At 35.2% G+C, this 4630-nt stretch overlaps 1 pseudogene; it reads left to right on the top strand.

Moving 5' to 3' along the window:
- On the top strand, positions 1–2759 carry LOC121800972 (annotated as a pseudogene).
- Positions 2760–4630: the final 1871 nt, after the last annotated feature.

Below are 4630 nucleotides of genomic sequence, written 5' to 3'. Positions count from 1 at the left end.
ATGGCTTCCCTAAGAATATCTCCCATCGCTTTCAATCAGTCGAAAAGAACATTCGGCAGCTCTCATAGTCATCGAGGCAAACACGATCCTTATTTGGGAAAACATTCCCGAATAGGGTTTTGAATGAGAATCGGCAATTGTTAACAATCTCAAAAGTAGCTGCTTCAGAAGTTGTTGCAAAGGAAGAAAGTAATGAGGAGAAGACGCATGTTGCTTTTACTAGTGTTAGGCAAGAGAGATGGCAAGGAGAGCTTCAAGTTGAAGGAGAAATTCTTCAATGGCTAGTATGTTATGTATATATATCTACTTTTAATCTTGACATTGATTGTTATCACTAAAATAAAATAAAATAGTAGTAACAAAATCCAATGTTCAATTAAATTGATTTAATGGGGGTTGGACTATATATTACTATACATAAATATATATAGTGAGAGAGGCATGCTATTTTAGTCTAACTATTAATTACAATGTACTAAAATGTTTGATGGTACAGAAAGGGACATATCTAAGAAACGGTCCGGGCATATGGCACGTCGGAGACTACAACCTCCAGCACCTCTTCGACGGGTACGCGGCCCTCGTCTGCCTCAACTTAGACAGCGGGCGCCTCGTAATGGGGCATCGACAAATCGAGTCTGAAGCGTACAAAGCCGCCCAAAAGAATAAAAAAGTTTGCTTCCGTGAGTTCTCCGATAATGGCCCCAAAAGCAGAATTTCTTAGTCTACATGGGCGACCTAGCTAAGCTCTTTTCAGGGGCTTCACTTACCGACAATACCATGACTGGTGTCGTTAAGCTAGGCGATGGACGAGTCCTATGCTTGACCGAGACCCAAAAAGGTTCTATTCTCATTGACCCCAACACTTTAGAAACGTTGGGGAAGTTTGAGTATACTGACAATTTGGGCGGGCTCATCCAAGCGGCCCACCCAATTGTCACTAATACTGAGTATATTACTTTGCTACCCGACCTAATCAACCCGGGCCGCCAAGTCGTCAGGATGGACCCCGGGACCAATGAGAGGAAACTTATGGTGCGGGTCAATTGTCGGGGGAGGCCATCCCCCGAGTGGGTCCATTCCTTCCCGATGACCGAGAACTATGTTGTGGTCCTGGAGATGCCACTTGGGTATTGCCCACAGAATTTGCTAAAGGCTGAGCTCACAGAATTGTATAAATTTCAATGGCTCCCTGACTCCAAAGCCTACATGCACGTTATGTGCAAAGCTACAGGCAAGACTGTAAGTACTACTTGGTAATTGTCTTGTTTTTTTTATGTATTAAAAAGTAAAATTAAAAGTACTAATTAATGTTTTCTTGTTTAATTAATTATAAGGTGGCGAGTGTTGGCAATTGAAAGTAAAAATATAACATATAACTGTCCCACATCGGTGTCAAGAGAAAACTGAAACTAGTATATAAGTCTCATGGGCCCCTCCTCCTATCACCAATTGGTTTTAGGATGGAATCCATGGATTTCTATCATGGTATCAGAGCGGGTCGCCGACTGTGGGTCAAATTTAACTGACCCAGCAGTATATCTGGGCCGAAACCGAAAAAATGACTGACCCAGCAGTATATCTGGACTTAAAAATTTGGGCCAAGTGGTCCAACCGATCGAAAAAAATTGGGCCGATTGTCCAATCGATTAGAAAAAAGTCCAACCCCTCCAAGGTTCACCTTGAAGGGTTTGAGGGAGGGTGTTGGCAATTGAAAGTAAAAATATAACATATAACTGTCCCACATCGGTGTCAAGAGAAAACTGAAACTAGTATATAAGTCTCATGGGCCCCTCCTCCTATCACCAATTGGTTTTAGGATGGAATCCATGGATTTCTATCAGCGAGCGTGGAGGTTCCTCCGTTTGTGACGTTTCATTTCATCAATGCTTACGAAGAGACTGATGAAGAAGGAAGAGTGATGGCTGTTATTGCCGATCGTTGTGAACATAACGCTGATCCCGCAATTCTTCCAAACCTTTCGCTCCATAATTACACGACCAAGATGTGTTGCCTGATGCAAAGTCTGATTAATATCTCTATTTAATCCTTTAATTAATTTGTTATTTTATGGAGTACTAACTAGAACATTAAAATGTGTTTGTGTTTGTGATTGTGAAGGGTTGGGAGATTTAGGATTCCAATTGATGGGATCCCAAATGGGACATTAGAGGCAGCATTGGATCCAAATGAGCATGGCAGAGGCATGGATATGTGTAGCATTAATTCTAACTTTTCGGGGAAGAAATATCGCCTACTGGTGCACAAAGGCCATGCAACTTCCCAAATACCATAACCAAGGTATTCATTAATTAATTAATTACCCTATTTAATTTCCCATAACAATATGTTCACTTGTGTTTAATACAATGTAATTTTGTTTTGTCTTCATGTGTGTAGCTTGATTTAGTGGACAAGAAGGCTAAGAGCTAGTGCGAGGAATGCTCTATCCCGTCCGAGCCCTTCTTTGTGGCTATGCCGGGTGCCACTCGAGAAGATGATGGTTAGTTTTATTTTCTCTTAAAAATTAATTTCACTATTAATTAGTACTCACTTTTTTTTATGAGAATCCAATCTCATTGTTGTATACTAATATCATATGTATGGTTGCAGATGTTGTGATCTTCATGGTTAGTCAGAAGAATGGTGATGGATTTGCCTTGGTGTTGGATGGAACTACTTTTGAAGAGATTGCTAGGGCAAAATTTCCCTATGATCTTCCTTATGGGCTGCATGGATGCTGGGTTCCCAAGAATTAATCATTTAACTAATGTAATATCTAGATTTCACAATATTGTTGCATATAATGCTATTAATTATGTATGTTGTGAAATTATTTGTCATGCATTATTCTGAAATATGAAAAAAATCTTGAGTTTTGTATTTGCATTGCTTCTGTGTCGTTCTAATTTGATTATATTGAATAATTCAAGTTTTTTTATTAGAAACCTTAGTGTTAGATAGTCTTTAAGATTATATTAGTAATATATTATTAAAAAGTTTAATATATAGTTTTATATACATAGATGAATGAAGAATGTTTGAGTGGGGACTGAGAGATAGGTTATGTGCTATATGCCGAACGAAAGTGTGATAGTATTTTATAATGTACTCCATTATTTTTTACTTTGGTAATTATCAAGGCCAAGGGTATCTAGTGGCCCACTGACTATTTCCTGCACTCATTATGAGTACTATTTTAATTAGCATGCCATCTTAACTATTATTAAGAGCTACTACTAAATTATTTTTAATATTTTTTTTTCTCTCGAATTATACCTAAAGAAATAAATTAAAAAAAATAATATTTCTTGTCTCTCGAATTATACCTAAAGAAATAAATTTAAAAAATAATATTTCTTTTTCGAATACAAGATACACTTTCCGTTCTCTCATAGTTGAGGCGAAACTTTTTGGCACGGAATTTAAATAGATGTTAAATGTGTTAAATAAATAGATAAAAAAGTAAGAGAGGGAAAAAAGTAGAGAGAATAAAATAAAAAGTAAATAAAGTAGAGAGAATAGAGTAAGAGAGAGTAAAGTAAGAAAGTGAAAAAGATTATTATGTATGGAAATGACTCAACTATGAGGAAACTTCAAAAATGGAAAAATGACTCAACTATAAGGGAATGGAGGGAGTACATATTTCCTCTGAGTTGGTGAACGGCGAATCTTTAGGGGCCGTTTGGTAGCTATGTTTCGCCTAGATAAGAGATTAATATGTGTTTATTTGTGTGTTTGGTAGTTATGTTACCATATTAGCCCGTGTTTTGTATCCGACCCGCACAAAGCCCACTGAAAATCTTATGTTTTAATCATATTTGTAACTACCCAAAATCCTATGTTATTTATCATAGAAGCCTAGTTAATTTAGCAAAATACAATTTTACCCATTAAAATTTCTAACCGATCAATTTTACTTGGTTGTTGTATTGAAAGACATCATTTTCCTATTAAATCATGTTATGATTTTTGTTGATGTCAATTTGTTGTTCTCACTATTTACATTATATTATATTATATTATACTTATAATTATGTAATACTTGAAGGCAATTGCTTTTGTTTTAAACAAAAATATACGATTTTGTTCAATCCACAAACGCTTTAAACTTCAAAAATTTTGAACGTATAAAATTTGACACTTGATAAAATATTTTCATATAGAATTTGTCCAAAATAATCTGTGATTATTCATAAAATTTGTCCAAAATTATCAATGCTCACAAAAATAGAATACCAAAATATTATAAGGAGTTTAGTTTGAAGATATGCTAATTTTTGTAAGGAGTTTAGCTTGAAAATATGCTAACTTTTGTAAGGAGTTTAGCTTGAAAAGATGCTAATTTAAAACAAAAATATACAATTTTATAGGAATTATTAGGGCAAAATGAGGATAGTTTAATAATTAACTTAAATTAATGAGGATAATTTTGGCAATTATAATTTTAATCCTTGCCTGTGACTTATTGTACCAAACACTACAATAAGATAACTCATAATTATCTTAATATACCAAACACCCATTATATGTAAATTAACTAATCGAAACTATGATTACTATCATAATGGTATCATGTCTAGTCGAAATATAACATAGCTACCAAACGAGCCCTTAAGATATATTTATG

Source organism: Salvia splendens, chromosome 4, assembly GCF_004379255.2.
Source record: "Salvia splendens isolate huo1 chromosome 4, SspV2, whole genome shotgun sequence".
NCBI lineage: Eukaryota > Viridiplantae > Streptophyta > Magnoliopsida > Lamiales > Lamiaceae > Salvia > Salvia splendens.
Note: the sequence above shows the minus strand (reverse complement) of the source record. Positions and strands in the feature narration are given on the sequence as shown.